Genomic DNA, 22439 nt, shown 5'->3' with positions numbered 1-22439 from the left:
TAAGGAAGGCAGAGATTTCTCATCAAAAAGTTCATGAAGTTTTGTTAACTGCTGAGAATGAGAATTTGGTGGACAAAAAGAAGATCATTTGGAAATTACATAGACAGTTTGCACATCCGGCGCCACAGAAACTGAAGTTTCTGCTTCGAAGTGTGGAAATGGTTGATAAAGGACATGATCAAATCACTGCTCAGTGTGAAATTTGCCTTAAATATCATAATACACCACTGCGACCTGTTGTGAGATTGCCATTAGCCAGGGAGTTTAACAATGCAATGGCAATGACTTGAAAGTTTAGGACAAGGATAGGGGTATTTTTTTTACTACACTTCATAGATATGGCAACCAGATTTAGCCTGTCCACTGTGATAAGACGAAAGGACCATTGTCAATAAGGTCATGGAGAAATGGGTAGGAACAGGATTAGGAACAGCAATGAAGTTCCTCACATAATGGTGGGGAATTCGCCAATGAGGAATTTCGAGACATATGCGAAAACTTAAACATCATAGTTAGGCACATTGCAGCTGTAACCCCATTTAGTAATGGTCATCTATTACTGCATAGTTTCTTTCACAAAGACATGTTACATAAAATATTAGCTGATCAACCAGCTTGTAAATTGCAACCAGCGTGAGCATGGGCGGTGCATGCAAAGAACTCTCTGCAAATGGTTGGGGGGGTACAGTCCGTATCAGTTGGTGTACGGAAGAAATCCGAAGTTACTTTTGGTGTTGTCAGATGCTCCCCCTGCTCTAGAAGGGACTAGCATTAGCTCTACTTTTTCTGCTCATCTGAACACTTTGCATGCAGGCAGAAGAGCTTTCATTAAAGCTGAGGTTTTGGAGAAAATTCGGCGGGCCCTATGGTACCGCATAAGACCATCGGGAATAGTTTAGACAAGGAGACATATAAAAGGGAAGGCCAGAAAGAGTGGAAAGGACCTGGCAAGGTTATAGGGAGTGATGGGAAAGTAGTAATTGTGCAACACAGTAATCAAACTGTTAGGGTACATTCTTCGCAGTTAATTGGTACTGAAAATACCTTTACAGGTTCTGAACAGGACATAGAATGTGAGGAGGCACCATGCAGTTCACATACACATACACTGGGTCGTTATGAGGAGCAGATGACGACAGATACAGAATTGACTGACTATGAACAAAGTAATACTGAAGTACAGGACAACGCTATTTGTCCAAAGGGGTAATTACCCAAAGTAGGAACAAAGGTAACACACATGCCAGAAGGAACCAGTATGTAGAGGGATGCCACCATCATAGGGAGAGCAGGAAAGGCTACTGGTAAATATAAACATTGGCTAAATGTGCAGGATGAAGGACAGGAGATAAGACCTATCGATTGGCAAACCGAGGTAAAGATGTGGAAACCCAGAAAGTGTAGTGTGAGTTCTGACAGTGGACCAGAAAGTGGTAGTGATCCTAGAAAAAGATCACGGACAAAAATAAAAATACCTGGAAAAACTCAGCAGGTCTGGCAGCATCTGCGGAGAGGAACACAGTTAACGTTTCGAGTTTGTATGACTCTTCAACAGAACTAAGTAAAAATAAGAAAGAGGTGAAATATAAGCTGGTTTAAGGAGGGGGTAGAGCTGGATAAAGAGCCAGTGATAGGTGGAGATAGCCAAAAGATGTCATGGACAAAAGGACAAGGAGGTGTTGAAGGTGGTGATATTATCTAAGCAATGTGCTAATTAAGGTAGAAAGCAGGACAAGCAAGGTACAGATAGCCCTAGTTGGGGTGGGGTGAAGGGAAGGGATCGACATAGGCTAAAAGGTAGAGATAAAACAATGGATGGAAATACATTTAAGAATAATGGAAATAGCTGGGAAAAGAAAAATCTACATAAATTTTTGGAAAAATGGGGAGGATCAGAAAGGGGGTGGGGATGGAGGAGAGAGTTCATGATCTAAAATTGTTGAACTCAATATTCAGTCCGGAAGGCTGTAAAGTGCCTAGTTGGAAGATGAGGTGCTGTTCCTCCAGTTTGCATTGAGCTTCACTGGAACAATGCAACAGGCCAAGGATGGAGATGTGGACATGAGAGCAGGGTGGAGTGTTGAAATAGCAAGCGACAGGGAGGTCTGGGTAATGCTTGCAGACAGACCGAAGGTGTTCTGCAAAGCGGTCACCCAGTCTGCGTCTGGTCTCTCCAAAGTAGAGGAAACCGCATTGGGAGCAGTGAATGCAGTAGACTAAATTGAGGGAAGTGCAAGTGAAATGCTGCTTCACTTGAAAGGAGTGTTTGGGTCCTTGCATGGTGAGGAGAGGGGTAGTAAAGGGGCAGGTGTTGCACCTTCTGCGGTTGCATGGGAAGGTGCCGTGGGAGGGGGTTGAGGTGTAGGGGGTAATGGAGGTGTGGACCAGGGTGTCCCGGAGGGAATGATCCTTGCGGAATGTCACCGGGGAGGTGAAGGGAGGATGTGTTTGATGGTGGCATCATGCTGGAGTTGGCAGAAATGGCAGAGGATGATCCTTAGAATGTGGAGGCTGGTGGGATGATAGGTACGGACAAGGGAATCCCTATCATGGTTCTGGGAGGGAGAGGAAAGTGTGAGGGCGGATGCGCGGGAGATGGGCCAGACACGGTTGAGGGCCCTGTCAACCACCGTGGGTGGAAAGATCACGGAGTTTCTTTCACATGGGAGGACAATCATATAGTAGCAGTTTAGAAAGGGAAAGGAATGTGAATAGATGCCGTAGCTTAACAAGGAGGACTAGAGAGCAAGCTAGCAATCTCAATAAAAGTAGAAGTCCTTATGATAGAGAGATTCTAGTAGCTGTTAATAAATTGGAAAGTAAGCTGATAAAGGAAGCCAAACAGAAAAAGTTAGAAAGTTGGAAGGAATTTGGAATATATTCTGAAATACCTGATACAGGACAGCCAGCTTTATCTCTCAGATGGATCTGTACAGAAAAGGTACTTCCAGATGGCACATATAAGGCCAAAGCAAGATTAGTAGTCTCAGGCTTTGAATTGAGACTAGGCAATCAGGATGTCAGAGTGGACTCACCTACTGTGGGGAAAGTGAGTTTGAAGATATTTTTAGCTCTTTTGGCATCCCATTCCTGGGAGTGCAAATCGATTGATATAAAGGCTGTGTTTTTACAGGGGAGAAGTTTCAAAGGGAAGTTTTTTTGAAACCACCCAAAGAAGCCAGGGATGTAGAAGGAAAACTATGGAAATTGAATAAGTGTGTTTATGGGTTGAGTGATGCATCAAGAGTATGGTATTTTGCCATGAGGTCTGTCTTGTTGAAAATAGGTTGCCTTCAGTTAAAGGCAGGCCCCGCGATGTTCTACTGGTACCATAAGGAGAAACTAGCTGGGATATTTATCATGCATGTTGATGATTTCCTGTGGGGAGGATCTGTAGAATTTGAACAATGAGTAAGCGAGAAGATGATGAAGGATTCCAGGTCGGAAGTCAGGCTTCTGGGTCCTTTAAATACATAGGTTTAGACATTAAGCAGAGCAAGTTAGGCGTGACATTGAATCACAAATCTTATCTAGAAAATGTTAATTATATCCCAATAACTCGTGGTAGATCCTCTCAAAAAGAGGATCCTGCTACCAAGGAAGAAATGGAACAGTTGAGAAGCTAAATTGGGCAGTTGAACGAGTTGTGCACTCAGACAGGGCCTGATGCTAGTTATGATGTGTTGGAGCTGAGGACCATGATGAAACATGCTGCAGATGAGCAAGTCCTGAGAGCAAATAAAAAAACTTAAAAAAAAAATAATAATTAAATTCTGAGATGTGTGCTCAAGTTTCCAGCCTTGGATGATCTAGACAATATGAGGTTGGTCATTTTTATGATGCTTCACACGCCAATCTTCCAGATGGGTACTCTAGCACAGCAGAGTTCATCATATTCTTGGTGGGAAAGAATGATAACTGTTGCCCACTGGCTTGGGAGGCCAAGAAAATAAAAAGGGTAGTGAAAAGCACCTTAGCTGCTGAAACGTTAGCTTTAGCAGAGGCATTAGATACGGGGCTTTACTTATCCAATATATTGACAAACATTATAACGGGCAATGTGGAAAAAGTTTGCCCATGGAATGTTATGTTGGTAACCGGTCTCTTTAGGACAACATTCATTCCACGAAAAGCGTCACGGAAAAAAGGCTACAAAAGAAATGTGGGAATTATAGATCTGGAAATACGTGACATTATTTCCTGTTTGTTTAAAAAAAAAGAGTTCAAGTTTTTTAAGAAAAGAAGGGAACCGGTTAATATGGCAATCATCTTGTTAAAACCAATTGCTGTTAAACAGGTGATGGGCGTTAATTATCTCAACTGAATAGAATAAAAAGGTACAGCTGGAACACTTTGTTTGGAAGCTACTAGGAAGTTAGTAGCACTGAGGAGTTGTCTTGGAAATAAACCAGCTTTAACCAAGAGACCAGCCTGGATTAATTCTTCCACCACAACCTCTTATTGTGAGTAAGTGATAGGGGAGTGGACCAGGGCGTCATGGATGGAACGGTCCCTACAGAATGCTGATGGGGGTGAGGGGAAGATGTGTTTGGTGACGGCATCGTGCTGGAGTTGGTGGAAATGGCAGAGGGTGAACCTTTCAATGCTGAGGCTGGTGGGATGAAAATTAAAGACAAGAAGACTCTCTCACGGTTCTGACAGGGAGGGGAAGGGGTGAGGGCAGAGGTGTGGGAGTTCGATCGAACAAGATTGAAGGCCCTGTCAACCACAGTGGGGGTGATCTTCGGTTAAGGAAAAAGGAAGACATGTCAGCAGTGTCGCTTTGGAAGGTAGAATCATCAGAACAGAGGTGGAGGAACTAGGAGAACAGGATGGAGTCCTTACAGGAAGCAGTGTGAGGCGCTATAGTCATGGTAGCTGTGGGAGTGGGAGGGCTTGTAATGAATATTGGTGGACAGTCTATCACCAGAAATTGAGACAGAGCGGTCAAGGAAGGGAAGGGAAGTGTTGGAGATGGACCATGTGAAGGTGAGAGAGGAATGGAAATTGGAAACAAAATCGATAAATTTTTCCAGGTCCAGATGAGAGCATGAAGCAGCACCGATACAGTCATCACCGTAGCGAAGAAAGAGTTGTGGGAAGGGGCCTGAGTGGCACTGGAACAAGGAATATTCCATATATCCCACTAAATGACAGACATAACTGGGGCCCATGCGGGTACCCATAGCTACACCTTTTATTTGGAGGAAGTGAGACAAGTTAAAGGAGAAATTGTTCACTGAGATAACAAGTTCAGCCAGGTAAAGGAGAGTGGTGATGGATGGGGATTGTTCAGGCTATTGTTCAAGGAAGAAGTGGAGACCCCTCAGACCATCCTGGTGAGGGATGGAGATGTAGAGGGATTGGACGTCGATAGTGAAGAGGAGACGATTAGGGCCAGGGAACTGAAAAGTCTTGATATGATGTAGGGCATCTGAGGAATCGCAAATGTAGGTGGAAGAGACTGGACAAGGATGAGAGAACGGAGTCAAGATAGGAAGAAATGGGTTCCGTTGGGCAGGAACAGGCTGACACGTTGGATCTACCAGGGCAGCCCTGTTTGTAAATTTTGGAGAGGAGGTAGATGCGGGCTGTCCAATGATGGGAGTCGATGAGGTTGGAAGCTGTGGAGGGAAGATCTCCAGAGGAATTGAGGTCAGTGACAGTCCTGGAAACAATGGCTTCATGTTCAGTGGTGAGGTCATGGTCCAGGGGAAGGTAGGAAGAAGTGTCTGTGAGCTGGCTCTCAGCCTCTGCAAGGTAGTGATCAGTATGCCAGACAACCACAGCACCACCCTCGTCAGCAGGTTTGATAACAAAGTCAGGGTTTGACCTGAGGGAATAGGGTGCAGCAAGTTCAGAAGGAGACAGTTTGGAGTGAGTGAGAGGAGCAGAGAAATTGAAACGGCCGATGTCACGCCAGCAGTTCTCAATGAAAAGATCAAAAGCAGGTAAGAGGCCAGAGGGAGGGGTCCAGGTCGAGGGAGAATACTGGAGGCAGGTGAAAGGATTGTTAAAAGTGGTGAGGACTCCTCCCCAAAGAAGTGAACACGGAGACGAAGGTGACAGAAGCGGATGGAAGAAGAGTTCAGCATCGTGCCAAGCCCAAAATTCATTGAGGTGAGAAAGTAAGGGGATGAAACAAAGTCCTTTGCTAAGTATTGAATGTTCAGTATCAGAGAGGATATAGTGAATGCACAGCAAAGTTGTAACCAGTAGTCATTGGCACATGCCCAGCTGTTTTTGGACTTTACTTCGAGCGGCTTTTAGTGCATTCAGAATCTTGTCACTCAGATCTTTCTTGTGAATAAAGAGAGCTTCAATGGCTTGGCTTCACAATTCACTTGGCTTCAATGACAATGATGCTAGTTTTATATATAAATTGTATGTTGCTGTATAGACTTTAACAAAGTCTTCGATTGAACAGTTTTTCTTCATTTTCTCAAATTCAAACATGACTGAAATTTAAGTATATTGTGGTATAATTAGCTACTAAAATGAATTAAAAATTTGCATGTGTGTAGCCTTATCACATCTCAGATATCCCAAAGTTTCTCACATAATTGTATTTGAAATGCAATCATACTGGCAAGATTTAAAATTTAGGTTAATCTTTTCAAATCTTACAAATAGGCACTTTTACCTCATTGGGAAAAATTTACTTTAGGAAAATTTGTTTGTTTATTCATTCATGAGATGTGGGCTTCGCTGGCTAGGCCACATTTATTGCCCACCCTTAGTTGCTCTCAAGAAGGTGGTGGTGCGCTGCCGCCTTGAACTGCTGCAGTCCATGTGTTGTAGGAATGCCCATAGTGCTGTTAGGAAGGGAGTTTCAGGATTTTGACCCAGCGACAGTGAGGGAACAGAGAGGTAGTTCTAAGTCAGGAGGATGTGTGGCTTGGAGGGGAAATTGCAGGTGGTGGTGTTCCTCGGCATCAGCTGCCCTTGTCTTTCTAGTTGGCAGAGGTCGCGAGTTTGGAAAGTGCCATCGAAAGGAGCCTTGGTGAGTTGCTGTAGTGCATCTTGTAGATAGTACACACTGATGCCACTGTGCATTGGTGGTGGAGGAAATGAGTGTTTAAGGTGGTGGACAGCATGCCAATCAAGCAGGCTGCATTGTCCTGGATTCTGTCAAGCTTCTTGAGTGTTGTTGGAGATAAGTGGAAGAGTATTCCATCACACTCCTGACTTGTGCCTTGTAGATGCTGGACTGGGTTTGGGGAGTCAGGAGGTGAATTACCTGCAGGATTCCCAACCTCCGACCTGCTCTTGTAGCCACAGTATTCATGTGGCTGGTCCAATTCAGTTTCTGGTCAATGGTAGCCCCCAGGGTGTTGATAGTGGGGAAATTCAGTCATGGTGATGCCATTGGATGTGGGCGTCACTGGCTAGGCCAGCATTTATTACTTGTCTCTAATTGCCCTTGTTCAGAGGGCATTTTAAGAGTCAATCACATTTAGGCCAGACCAGTTAAGGACAGCACATTTCCTTCCCTAAAGGACTTGTGGCACGAATATTACTTGCCACTTATTAACCAAACATCTGAATGTTGCTGAGGTCTTGCTGCATAAGAATTTGGACTGCTTCAGCTTCTGAAGAGTTGCGCATGCTGTTGAACACTCTGCAATCATCAGCCAACACCCTCACTTTCTGACCTTACAATGGAGGGAGAGTCAGATGAAGCAGCTGAAGATGGTTGGGCTGAGGACACTACCCTGAGGAACTCCTGCACTGATGTCCTAGGATTGAGATGATTGACCTTCAACAGCCATACCCATTTTCCTTTGCGCTAGGTGTGACTCCAGTGGAGAGTTTTCCCCCTGATTCCCATTGGCTTCAGTTTTGCTAGGGCTCCTTTTTGCCAGACTTGGTCAAATTCTGCTTTGATGTCAAGAGCAGTAATCTCTCAACTCCGAGTTCAGCCCTTGTCCATGTTTGAACCAAGGTGGTGATGGAGTCAGGAGCTGAGAGCCCCTTGCGGAACCCAAACTGAACATCAGTGAGCAGGTAATTGCTGAATAAGTGCTGCTTGATAGCATTGTTGATGATCCCTTCCATCGTTTTTCTGATGATCGAGGGTAGACTGATGGGGTGGTAATTGGCTGGGATGGATTTGTCTTGCTTTTTGTGTACAGGACATACCTGGGCAATTTCCCACATAGCCAGGTAGATAGCAGTGTTGAGGTGTAGTGGGGATGGAGGAGTGGAGGCGGCTTTCCTCAGGGATCGTTCCCTCTGGGACACCCTGGTCCACTCCTCCATCACCCCTTACACCTCAGCCCCCTCCCACGGCACCTTCCCATGCAACCGCAGAAGGTGCAACTCTTGCCCCTTTACTTTCCCTCTCCTCACTGTCCAAGGGCCCAAACACTTCTTTCAAGTGAAACAGCACTTCACTTGTACTTCCCTCAATTTAGTCTACTGCATTTGCTGCTCCCAATGTGGTCTGCTCTACATTGGAGAGACCAAACGCAGACTGGGTGACCGCTTAGCGGAACACCTTCGGTCTGTACGCAAACATGACCCAGACCTCCCTGTTGCTTGCCATTTCAACACACCACCCTGCTCTCATGCCCACATGTCTGTCCTTGGCCTACTGCAATGTTCCAGCGAAGCTCAACGCAAACTGGAAGAACAGCACCTCATCTTCCAACTAGGCACTTTACATCCTTCCGGACTTAATATTGAGTTCAACAACTTCAGATCATGAACTCTGTCCTCCATCCCCACCCCCTTTCCGATCCCCCTTTTTCCAATAATTTATATTTTTAAAAGATATATTTTTCTTTTCCCACCTATTTTTAATTTATTTTGTTCTATTGTTTTATCTCCACCTTTTAGCCCATTTCAATCCCTTCCCCACCCCCACTAGGGCCATCTGCCACTAGCTTGTTCTGCTTGCTACCCTTAATGTCCCCATTAGCACATTCCTTAGATAATATCACCACCATCAAATCCTTTTGTCTATGATATCTTTGGCAATCTCTTCTTTGCCTCCACTTATCACTGGCCCTCTGTCCAGCTCTACCTGTCCCACCCCCTCTACCAGCTTACATTTTACCTGATGTCTCTATTTCCTTAGTTCTGAGGAAGAGTCATACGGACTCAACATCAGCTGTGTTCCTCTCCGCAGATGCTGTCAGACCTGAGTTTTTCCAGCTATTTTTGTTTTTGTTTCAGATTTCCAGCATTCACAGTATTTTGCTTTTATCTTACTGCTCCTGGCATGCCTTCCTGCATTCTTCATTGAACCAGGATTGATTCCCCGGCTTGATGGTAATGGTAGAGTGGAGGATATGCTGGGCCGTGAGGTTACAAATTGTGGTTGAATATAATTCTGTTGATGGCGCACAGTGCCTCATGGATGCCCAGCTTTGACTTGCTAGATGTGTTTGAAATCTATCCCATTTAGTATGGTGATAGTGATACAACACAGTGGAGGGTATTGTCAATGTGAAGTTGAGATTTCACCTCCACATGGACTGTGCGGTGGTCACTCCTACCAATACTGTCATGGACAGTGGTGATGCCACCGAGCCACTCTTGGTGATGGAAATTGAAGCCCTCCACAAAAAGTGCATTCTGTACCCTTGACACCCTTGGTGGTTCTTTGAATTAGTATTCAACATGGGATGGGTGGGGGGGTACTAGTTCATCAGCTGACGGGGTGTGATAGGTGATAATAAGCAAAAGGTTTCCTTGCCCATGTTTGACCTGATGCCATGAGACTTCATGGGGTCCTGCATCAGTGCCGAGGACTTCCAAGGCAACTCCTTCCTGATTGCATACCACTCTGTCGCCACCTCTGATGGGTCTGTCCTGTTGCTGGGATAGGTCATACCCAGGGATGGTGATGGTGATGTTTGGGACCATGGTTTGTAAGATATGATTTGGTGAGTGTGTCTGTGTCAGGCTGTTTATTGACTAGTCTGTGAGACAGCTCTCCCAATTTTGGCACAAGCCCCAGGTGTTAGTAAGGAGGACTTTGCACAGTCAACAGGGCTGAGTTTGCTGTTGTTGTTTGTGGTGCCTAAGTCGATGCGGGTGGTCAGTCCAGTTTCATTTCTTTTACAGTTCATAACAGTTTGACACAACAGAATGGCTTATTAGGCTGTAGGTCTGCAGTTGCATGTAGGCTAGGCAAAGCGAGGATGGCAGATTTCCTTCCCTAAAGTGCATTAATGAACCAGATGTGTTTTTATGACAATCGACATGGTTTCATGATTACCATTGCTGAAATGAGCTTTTGATTCCAGATTTATTAATGGAATTTAAATTCCACCAACTGCGATGGAACTTGAACCCATGTTCCTAGAACATTAGTAATCCTCTGCAGTGAAATTACCACTACACCACCACCCACCCTATTGATAGATTGCTAGGTATAGATTTGCTTCTATAATAACTTGGTGCTACATGTGCATCAGATGACCACCTTTCCTTCTGCTGTTGTAAAGCCTTATTCTGGGTTGTTCCTTGGACTTTTGTTCGTGCATATCTTGGAATAAGTGCAGTTAAAGCTAACTCCTCTATATAATTTATTTCAGTTTTTTCATAATTAAGTTACTTTTTGAATACGGTTTCCAGAACCTTTCTAACACAAAGCCCAGGCAGCGGAATTTTCTTTGTCTTTGTGTTTACCTGTTTGCAGCATAGGTTATTCAAATTTGAATAAGTGAAATATGGTGATTCTTGTGGCCTGTTATTGGCTGAGTAGGGCTTAGATCTCAATCAAAGCATTCATTAGGCTATCGGCATCCTCTATGGGGAAGATCAAATGACTCGAATCCACCATCCAATTTGGTATTTCTCTTTCTTTTTCCTCTGGCAGCTTTTCTCTATGCATCAACCCTCAGATCTGCAACTGCTGGCTCTTCGGAATGGAATAAGAGTTCAAGACATTGGTGACTTATTATTGGCATTTAGGACAGCATCTACAAAGAATATTTACAAGTGAAGTTATTAACTCCCATTGTTGCTGGGATCATAGCTTGTGCAGTTGGAAAGTGATGTAGTAGTTGCAAATGTTGCAGTATCTGTGTTCTCTGAGGTCAACGAGAATCCATATTGCTGCCACGAGCAGATGTTAGAGAGCACTCTAACTTCCTGACTTGTGGAAAATTCCTGTAAAGTGAAGCCTGGAGAATGTGCAAAAAAGTATTTACAAGGATGATATCTGACCTGAGAGGTTACAATATCAGGAATGGGTAAGCGCAGGCTGGGAGCTCTTTTCTCTAGGAAATGTAAGACTAAGGAATGACCTGACCAAGGTCCTTAAAATTTTTGAAGAAGGTTGCTATTGTAGATTGAGAAAATTGTTCCAATTGTAGGGGAATCCAAAACAAAAGGTTCTTAATATAAGACAGTCCCAAATAAATCCAGAAAGATTTCAGGGGAAACTACCCGGAGTGGTTGGACGGTGGATTTGTTTTTACAAAATGGAGTAGTTCAGACAAATTGCAAGTTTCTCCTTTCAATGCAGCTATGCTAAGTTCATGATGAAGAAAGGAATAGAAATGATAGGGTTAGATGAAGTAGGGTGGGAGGAGACATAGATCTTGTGGACAAAATGCAGGTTTCCATGCTATTGATGCTGCTTTTCAGGCCAGTGTGTGAAAAGGTCATCTTGAGACTCTTTTCTCTAGCCTAAGACCTAAGAGAGCAAGCCAGAATGATGTCTTGCACACAGATTGGAAGAAGGTTACTTGAACCACGCATGCCTCAAATGTTATGTGATCCCTAAGAACTTGTGCTAATGATGTGTAAAGGCTTTTTTTTGCTTATCAAAGTTCATCCTTTCGTGCCCCTCCCTACCCACCCCATGGAACACAAGTTCCTAATTTGTACTTGGATGTTGAAGTTGTCAAAGACTAAATAACACCTTTCTAGATGATCAAATGTTCTGTATATCTCCTATGGAAATGAATATCCACATTTTGCATGGCACCTGATTTGTGTTTTTGTTCCAAAATTAACAGCTTTACAGCGGTTATTTTGCCAATGTCATTTTAGCTTAAATTTTCTGCTCTTCCATTTGCATTTTTTTGTTCATCTTTTTTCCCCTTCTAGATGGCTCCTAGCTATGCTGGTATCCACACTGTGTAGCATTGTCATCTGGTGGATGGTTTGTGCCTACCCTTCTCCCATCCTGCTAATCTGTCTAGATGGGTTAGAAAACTAGTAACCTTCAGGACCCAGGCAGGTAGCACTGTAAGTGTGCCACTTCCATTTCTTTTTAAAAGACTAATCACTGCGCAATGTGCCGCATTTTCCAAATTACTTCCACTGCATGCTTAATAATTATCACTATTCTTTGTTTCTTAAACTCAGTGGGGATGTATTTTGTTTGATTTGTTACATTTAAGGTTTTTAATCATTGGTTAGCACAAAACTTATCAGTGCTTCCTACCATTTCTCGTGCTGGTTTCACAAATAAAAATCTCGTGTTGTGGTTTTGAAGTTATTTATGCATATTTCCCATGTACTCTAATACTTGTTTTTACACTATTTTAATAATTTTGTCTTTTACTGCACACATTTCCTTAGCAGCTGTTTCATTGTGAATGTGGTCTTTCTACTTTCACTGTTTCTTTGGTTGCATGCTGAAAATAGAATACAATTATTACATAAAGTTTCAATTGCAGCAATTATCATTGTGGCCAGTGTAATTAACTAGATTAATTAGCTGCTGCAGTGGAGGTTTTTATGTACAATATAAACTTTGGCCAGATAATAAAAATAGGTTTTGAAATTAATCATTGCCTGCATGCCTGTCATGCAACTGCTACTGGAAGAGAAGATTTGATTCTGATAGCTTGTTTGCTTGGTAGTTTGCCGTATTGTGTTTGCTTTAAGGACTTTGTAATTAGAATGTGGCACTTTACAAAGTAAGGCATATGTCCTTCCACTTAAATCAAATGGTTGCTTGTGCCTATCTTTGTTTTGTAAGAGAATGGTCATTATAGCTGGAGGCTCTTGAGCTGTTTTATTTGGATATTGTGTGGGTAAAATTGGCCTGAAAGCCTGATGATGAAATTACTGCTTGTGCTGCTATGTATTGTGTTGTTGCAATTTCTGACCTAGATGATAACCGGATAAAATGGTATGTAACATCTTATAGTAATGTGATTTTCTAGTGAATTCCAGAGAGAGATTGCAAAACTCTGATGTACAATGGGATCTGGGTGTCTTGGTACATGAGTCAAAAAAAGTTAGTATGCAGGTACAGCGAGTGATTAGGAAGGCAAATGGATTGTTGTTCCATAGAGCATTATATGGCTGCGGGGCAGGGTGCATGCCCCTCCAACCTTTTTGGTGGTAGGGCAGGAAATGAGGGGAATGGGATATAAAAGTAGGGATGTTTGCTACAGTTGTACAGTTGGTGAGACCGCATCTGGAGCACTGTGTACAGTTTCTGTCTCCTTATTTAAGAAAGGACATAAGTGCATTAGAAGCTGTTCAGAAAAGGTTCACTCAACTGATTCCTGGGATGAGGGGGTTACCTTATGAGGAAAAGTTAGACAGGGAGAAGAATGAGGAGATCTTATTGAAACATAGAAGATACTAAGGGGATTTGACAGAGTTGATGCTGAGAGGATGTCTCCCCTTGTGTGAGAGACCAGAACTAGGGGACACAATTTAAAAACTAAGGGGCCTTCCATTTGAGATGGAGATGAGGAGAATGTTTCTTTCTCTGAGGGTCATCAGTTTGTGGAATTCTCTTCCCCAGAAAGTGGTGGAGACAGACTCACTGAATATTTTTAAGGCAAAAGTAGATAGATTGGCCATACTCAGACCAGTCATGATCTTATTGAATGGCAGAGCAGGCTTGAGGGGCCAAATGGCCTATTCCTGCTCTGAATTAATACGTACGTAGGTATGTCACAAGTTAAGTTGGGATTTTTTTTTAGTGAAGTTCCCTGGAATTGGGTAGTCTTTCTGTATAGAAGGAGTAATAATCTGCCTAAGGTCAGCTCCTCTGCTTTTTTCTCCATTCCTCCAAGTTCTTATGCTTTCCTCCTCAGTTGCTCATACTAGTCTCCCTTTTTTAAGTTTCAAGTTGTCTAACGTCATCATTCTCTTTCTCGCGCTTGGTCTTACATTCCTCTAATGACTAAATCCCGCTAATCTTCCTTTAATCACCTCCTTCCCTAAAGGACATTAGTGAACCAGATGGGTTTTTACAACAATCGACAATGGTTTCATGGTCATCATTAGATTTATAATTCCCAACTTCTATTGAATTCAAATTCCACCATCCGCAGTGATGGGATTTGAACCAGGGACCCCAGAGCATTATCCTGGGCCAAGTGGCCTCCTTCTGTGCCACAAGAATTCTGTGATTCTGATTCTGTGATACTTTAATTACCTAAGTATGGATTGGGATAGTGTTTAGAGTAAAGGGTAAAGAAGTTAATGAAATACGTTTTGGCGAACTTCCTTGATCAGTTTGTTCTCAACCAAACTAAAAAAGGAGGCATTCTGGATCTGATCCTGGGGAACGAGATGAGCCAAGTCCCCGGGGTAAGTGATCATCATATCATAAGGCTTAGTAATGGAGAAGAGCAAGGAACAATCTAAAGTAGAACATCTGTATTGGAAGAGGGCCAATTTCAATGGGATGAGAATGGGAACCAAAGATTGGAAAAACTTATGGAACAATGAGTGACATTTAAGCAGGAGATGCTTCAGGTACGGGCTAGGTCCATTCCAACAAGGGCGAAAGGGAAGGGAAACAAAACCAAGGCTCCTTGGGTGATGAGGGAGATAGAGAATATGATGAAACAAAAAAAAAGGATGGTGTATGATGCAAGTCAGGTGAATTCTTCAGGCAAGAGCCAGGTCAAATACAATAGGTTGTAAAGGACAAAATGAGACTGGCAAATAGAAAATCTGAGAATAGAATGGTAGTTAATGTAAAAGAGAACCTAAAAATCATCTGGCATGTAAATAGTAAGTGGGTGGTAAGAGGTAGAATGGGTCCTATTGGAGACCAGGAGGGCGTCATGTGCTTGGAGGTGCTGATCAAGGTTAGAATACTTAATGAGTTGTTTGTATCGGTATTTACTAAGGAGTAAATAAGGACAAAATATTGGTAGAAGTGGAGATGGTACAAATAATGGATGGGGTGATAATTGAAAAGCAGTAGATACTGCAAAGGCTAGTTATGCTTAGACTGGATAAGTCATCTGCTCAGGATGGCTTGCATCCCAGGTTGCTAAAGTAAGTGGGGGTGGAGATAGCGAAAAGGGGTTACTACAATCGAACAGATCCAGCAACTCGAAACTGGGCATTCATGAGATGATGTGGGCCATCAGCGGCAGCAGAATTGTACTCGAACACAATCTGTAACTTCATGGCCTGACATATTCTCCACTCTACCATTACCATCAAACTAGGGGATCAACCCTTGTTCAATGAAGAGTGCAGGAGGGCATGCCAGAAGCAGCACCAGGTATACCTAAAAATGAAGTGTCAACCTGGTGAAGCTACAACACAGGACTGTGTGCCAAACAGCATAAGCAGCGAGTGATAGACAGAGCTAAGCGATCCCACAACCAACAGATCAGATCTAAGCTCTGCAGTCCTGCCACATCCAGTCATGAATGGTGGTGGACAATTAAACAACTCACTGGAGGAGGAGGCTCCACAAATATCCCATCCTCGATGATGGGGGAGCCCAGCACATCAGTGCAAAAGATGAGGCTGAAGCGTTTGCCATAATCTTCAGCCAGAAGTGCCGAGTGATCCATCTCGGCCTCCTCTGGAGGTCCCCGGAATCATGGATGCCAGTCTTCAGCCAATTCAATTCACTGCACATGATATTAAGAAATGGCTGAAGGCACTGGATACTGCAAAGGCAATGGGGCCTGACAATATTCCAGCAATAGTACTGAGACTTGTGCTTCAGAACTTGCCACGCCCCTAGCCAAGCTGTTCCAGTGCAGCTACAACACTGGCATCTACCCGGCTATTGGAAAATTACCCGGTATGTCCTGCACACAAAAAGCAGGACAAATCCAACCCGGCCACTTACCACCCCATCAGCCTCGGTCATCAGTAAAGTAATGAAAGGGGTCATTAATAGCTCTATAAAACGGTGCTTTAAGCAATAACCTGCTCACTGATGCACAGTTTGGGTTCTTCCAGGGCCACTCAGCTCCTGAGCTCATTACAACCTTGGTTCAAACATGGACAAAAGAGCTGAACTCCAGAGGTGAGGTGAAGTGTGACTGCCCTTGACATCAAGTCCACATTTGACCAAGTGCAGCATCATGGAGCCCTAGCAAGACTGGTGCCATTGGCAGTTAGGGGGAAGACTCTCCAATGGTTGAAGACATACCCAGCACAAAGAAAGGCAGCTGTGGTTGTTGGAGGTCAGTCATCTCCGATCCAGGACATCACTGCAGGAATTCCTTACAATAGTGTCCTTGGCTCAACCATCTTCAGCTGCTTCATCAATGAACTTCCCTCCATCATAAGGTCAGAAGTGGGGATGTTTGCTGATGATTGCACAATGTTCAGCACCATTTGCAATTCCTCAGATACTGAAGCATTCCATGTCCAAATGCAGCAAGACCTGGACAATATCCAGGCTTGGGCTGACAAGTGGCAAGTAATATTTGCACCACACAAGTGCCAGGCAATGACCATCTCCAACAAGAGAATCGAACCGTCACCCCTTGACATTCAATGGCATTACCATCACTGAATCCCCCACAATCAACATCCTGGGGATTATCATTGACCAGAAACTGAACTGGACTAGCCAAATAAATACTGTGGCTACAAGAGCAGGTCAGAGGCTAGGAATCGTGCAACGAGTAAGTCACCTCCTAACTCCCCAAAGTCTGTCCAGCATCTACAAGGCACAGGTCAGGAGTGTGATGGGACAGTCCCACTTGGCTGGATGAGTGCAGCTTCCACAGCACTCAAGAAGCTTGACACTGTCCAGGACAAAGCAGCCCACTTGATTGGCACCACATCCACAAACATTTACTCCCTCCACCATCAAAGCACAGTAGCAGCAGTGCGTACCGTCTACAAGATACATGGCAGGAACTTACCAAGGCTCCTTAGACAGAACTTTCCAAACCCATGACACTACCATCTAAAAGGACAAGGGCAGCAGATAGATGGGAATACCACCGCCTGGAAGTCCCCCTCCAAGTTACTCACCACCCTGACTTAGAAATATATTGCAGTTCCTTCACTGCCGCTGGGTCAAAATCCTGGAACTCCCTTGCTAACAGCACATGGACTGCAGTGGCTCAAGAAGGCATCTCACTGCCACCTTCTCATGGGCAACTCGAGTGGGCATTAAATGCTGGCCCAGCCAGCAAAGCCCACATCCCGTAAATGAATTTTAAAAAAAATCTTCTAATTGTCGCTCAATATGGGGAAGGTGCCAGAGCACTAGAGGCAAATGTTGACACCCTTATTCAAAGGCTGTAAGGACAGTCCTAGTAACTACAGGCTAATCACTGTAATATCAGTTGTGGGTATGGTTTTGGAAACAATAGCTGGGAGATCAAAAAAACCAACAGACATTTGGAGAGGTTTGAGTTAATTAAGGATACCAAGCATGGATTTGTAATTGCCAGTTCATCCTTGACTAATCCAATTGAATTATTTGAAGATGCGACAGGAAAAGTTGATGAAGGGAGTGCAATGGATGCTGTTTATATGGATTTTAAGAAAATGTTTGACAAAGCACAACATAAAAGGCTGGTTAACAAAATTGAAGCTAATGGAAAAAGAGGGTCAAGGTCAACTTGGATAAAAAAAAATTGGTTTATGGACAGAAAATAGTCAGTAGTGGTAAGTGGCTATTTTTCAGACTGGAAGGATTGCAGACATGGAGGGTCATTGTTAGGATCATTGCTTTTTTGATATATAATTCACTTGTGTTACAGACAGGGTCAGGAGAGTACTGAAACCCTTGTACCCTTTCCCTTACTGTTTGTAATCAGTATGGCTTTGGAAAGGAAGGTGTTTGCTTGTCTCTTATCCCCCTTGAGTATGTACTCAATTTGAATAACAACAGCAAGCTTTTGTGGGTTTTAATAAAGAGGATTGTTTATTCATACAATCACCCTAAATGCCACAAGGACACAAACACACACACTTGAGAAAAATACAGTTAAAGAGAATAGGGCACTTTTACAAATTGTAAACAAGAGAATAAATCATTGTTCACATGACTGGCTTGTTGTAAAAAAACAGTTGTTGCAGGCCTGGTAAAGGAGTCTTTTCCACCCTTGAATTGTAGTTTAGATGAGTTCAAATAGCTGGAGTCAAATATCATGAGTATTGTAGGATTTCCTTGAAGAAATGGCTTCTCAAAAGATCATGAAGAATGAGAGGTGACCTTATTGAAACATATAATATTCTTAGGGGGCTTGACAGGGTAGATGCTGAGAGGTTGTTTCCCTTTGTGGGAGAGTCTAGGACCAGAGGGCGTAATCTCAGAGTGAGGGGGTGCTCATTTAAAACAGAGATGAGGAGGAATTTCTTCTCAGAGGATAGTCAATCTGTAGAATTTTTTACCACCGAGGGCTGTAGAGGCTGAGCTGTTAAGTATGTTCAAGGCTGAGATAGACAGATTTTTAATCAGTAAGGGAATGAAGGGTTGCAGTGAAAAGGCAGTAAAGTGGAATTGAGGATTATCAGATCAGCCATGATCTCATTGAATGGCGGAGCAGACTCGATGGGCTGAATGGCCTACTTCTGCTCTTACATCTTATGAAGCCAGTTCCTTGTTGCTTCCTTACCAGGAGGTCGGTTTTGTACAGGTGGACTTTTTGAGAGAAAAGGAATCAGGCTGAGAGGCTTTTAAGATTATCACAGCCTCCAGATTCTAGCAAAGATGACAGGACCTTTTTACTGCTGATTTTCTGCAGCCTGCAGTATCGTCTGCAGGCTGCACTTTTAAAAGCCTTTTTTTAAAAAAGGTGGCAAAGATGGTTGCCTATCATGTCATCCTTCACAGCTCTCTTCAAAATATGATGTTGGATTTCAGCAAGTTCGCTACAACCTGGGTCTTTTTTTTGCAGATATCTCCCCTGGAGGTTTCAGATAATCATCTTGGTCTCAATGATCCACTCAAGTCATGAAAATTAGTTAGGATGGCTTCAGGATATGGGTGTTCACAACTCTTTAATCTGGAATGTCCCTTTGTCCTGTCGAGACAGTGTGGCAGTGTTTCCTGGAATACATAGACTGAGTCAAGTTACCCTTTGGCAGCCCAACAAACTGTTTCCATTTTTAAAGGTAAAAGACAGTTCCAGCAGCTGCTATGTGAATACAGTCCATGTTTGAAGTTATGATTAGGACATGCCTTCACTGGACATGACACTTGGATATTGGAATAGAGGGTAAATTTTCAAAATTTGCCAGTGATACCAAATTTGCAAGTGTAGCAAACAGTGAAATGATACAAATCAACTGCCAACAGGATATAAATAGGCAAGCAGATTGGGCAAGCAAGTGGCAGCTGAAATTTAATATGGAGAAGTGTGAGATTATGCAATTTGGCAGCAGGGATAGGGAGAGGCAATATAGACTTAAATGGCACAGTTCTAAAGAGTGTGCACTGACAGAGGCACCTGGTGGTGCACTGGCATAGATCTTTGAATGTGATAGAACATATTGAGAGAGTGGTTAGCAAAGCATATGAGACCTTGGGCCTCTATTCATGAGGTATTGAGTACAGAAGCATGGAAGCTATGCTGAACCTTTATAAAGCTTTGGTTAGGCCACAGCTGGAGAATTGAGTTCAGTTCTGGTCGTCACACTTTTAGGAAAGATGTGAAGGTCCTTGAGAGGGTGCAGAGGAGATTTACCAGAATGATTCCAGACTTGGGGGATTTTAACCAAAAGTTTAGTTTGGAGAAGCTGGTGATTGAGGAGAAATTTGATAGTGGTGTACAAGACTATAATAGGTTCAGGTAAGTTAGACAAGGGAAAACTTTTCACGTTAGCTGATAGTACAAGCACCAGGGAATACAGATTTAAGTTTTTGGACAAGAGGAGCGGTAGTGGGGGGAGGGATGTGAGGAAGAAATTTTTAAGCAATGAGTGATAATGGCATGGAACTTGCTGTCGACAGGGGTGGTGGAAACTCAGACAATAAATTATTTCAAAAGGAAATTGGATGGCACTAAAAGGAAATAACCGTGCAAAGCTCTGGGAATAGAGTGGGGGATTGGGACTAACAGATTGCTCTATGGAGAGCTGGCATAGACTCAATGATCCAAGTGGCTTCCTTCTGTGACATATATGACTCATTGACTCTACAGCCCTGAGTGCAAGTGTACTTCTGATGCGAAGTTTAGACATAAATGAAATTACAACTTGTAGACTACAGTACTAAACATCTCAAATTAACAAATCCTCAGAATTGCCTACACAATCTTGCAAATTACTCTGTTCATTTTTCCCCGCTTCAGCCGTTTGCTGATCTCTCTAGTTTTGGATCTGCTCAAAACTTTGCACACCTCCAAGTTCACCAGGAACGTTATCAATCTTTTACAGACACATGGAATTTCTGTCCCTTACTGATAGATTTGCCTGTCCATGTGTCCTTTGTACATTGTGCTGTTCAGAATTCAGCAACGCAGGCTGGAATTTTCCAACCCTGTCCACTAGTGGGATCTTCTGCTCCTGCCAAGGTCACTGGACTTTTGGCTGGCTTGTTGTGTCTGCTGTGAAGCTACTCACCACAATGGGGCTGGGGCCACCCACTTTTTTTTTTTCCCTTCCTCCATCTCCCCCAAATCTTTTAACTGACTGCTTCATTTTATCATTCTTTCCACTACTGCTCACACAAGCCTCCCTACTCCAATACTATTGGCCTCCATTCCAAGTTTTCCCACTTGTACAGTGTAACCTGCAATTTACTGAACTAGTAACCCGTTCCAGTATTAAAAAGACTTTCCTTTCCAGAAAGTTATGGAAAATTGAATTGTTCAGTTTGAAATATTATATAAGTGTGACCTTTCAATGATTTCACAAACACTGACATAAGTTAGGGAAGTGGACTAGATTCTGACTGCTCATGAAAAGCGGTCACGTGATGTGCTTGACAAAAACTTGGCATTCTAAGCAGAGGTTCCAAAACTGGCCATCTGTTGATGGCAAGAAAAAAAAAGTTAGAGCAGCTTGAGGCATGCCTTGGGATAGTACTAGCACTTGTAATGCCACAGAAATTAATCAGGATTTTGGCAATTTTATAGCTCCTATTAGATTCAACTGGCATTCCTATGATGATTAATAGATACTTGAGAGCACTACAGGTAGATAAGCAGAATAGAATTTTAAGAGGGAATCCTGGAGACCATTTGCTCTGTGCAGATGGTCAAGATTTCTGAGGTGAAAGGTTTCTGAATGGCCTTCTAAAGGTCCTTGCAGTGGCACCAATTTTAATAATTGTACATACAGTTGTATGTACAACTGTAACTGGAGCAATATGATGACCAAAGCATGTGAAAAACACAAAGTAGTCCCAAGGTGGTGGCACTCTGTTGATGGTCAGTTTTTCACATGATTCATAATTCTGACATCTTGGTTCACCCAGCCATTACTTTCTCTTTAAACTAGAGAAAACTTCTAACAGGAACAGTGGTATAATGTAATGTTACTGAACTAGTAATCCAGAGGCCTGGACTAATGCTGCACAGACAAGAGTAGAAATCTTAGCCTGGCAGCTGAGGGCATTCAATAAATTAAAATAAAATCAAGAATAAAAGGCTAGTCTCAGTAATGATGACCATGAAACCACTATCATTAAATGAACCCATCTTACTCACTAATATTCTTTAAGGAAGGAAATGAGATGTTCTTACCTAGCCTACATGTGACTCCATGTGACAGCCTTGTGGGTGACTCTTAACTGCTCCCTGAAATGGTCTAGTCATTTGAAAAGCCAAATACGGAAAAAAATCAGAATGGACCACCTAGCACCAATCAGAATGGAATACCACCACCTGCAAGTTGTGCTCCAAGTCACATACCACCCTGGCTTGGAACCAGTATCACTGTTCCTTCACTGTCGCTAGGTCAAAATCCTGCAACCCCCCCACTAACAGTACCATAGGTGTAGCCACACAATGACTGCAAAAGTCCTTGAGGCCAAAGATGGCAGCTCACCACCACCTTCTCAAGGGTGTTGGGGAATGGCCAATAAATGCAGCCCTTGCCAGCAATACCCAATCTTATGAACAAATATTTTAAAAATGATGAAAAGTAGGGACTTAAGACATTAATAACATTTGGTATCTTTATCTACTTGGTCTTGCCTCTGGCAATGCTTTTTCTAAAAATGGTTCATAACTGTTGACTGAATTTGATTACAAGGATACTCAGTTTGCCATGAGCTCATTCACTATTGTGCATTAATGTAATTTTAGTATAATATATATGCCTATGGCAGAAGCGTT

General features: G+C 43.1%; 1 protein-coding gene across 5 annotated transcripts in view; it reads left to right on the top strand.

The window, feature by feature from the left end:
* LOC121277288 (dual specificity protein phosphatase CDC14A-like) overlaps positions 1 to 22439 on the top strand; it is a 237217-nt gene that overhangs the window by 146172 nt on the left and 68606 nt on the right. Inside the window, exon 13 of one of the 5 annotated variants that reach the window (XR_005942850.1) lies at positions 12070 to 12210. The exons of the other annotated variants lie outside the window; for them this stretch is intronic. The gene's annotated coding sequence lies outside the window, so the exon portion shown is untranslated. The remainder of the gene's footprint in view (positions 1 to 12069; positions 12211 to 22439) is intronic. 5 annotated transcript variants of the gene reach the window in all.

The sequence above is a fragment of the Carcharodon carcharias genome, chromosome 4 (assembly GCF_017639515.1).
Source record: "Carcharodon carcharias isolate sCarCar2 chromosome 4, sCarCar2.pri, whole genome shotgun sequence".
NCBI lineage: Eukaryota > Metazoa > Chordata > Chondrichthyes > Lamniformes > Lamnidae > Carcharodon > Carcharodon carcharias.
Note: the sequence above shows the minus strand (reverse complement) of the source record. Positions and strands in the feature narration are given on the sequence as shown.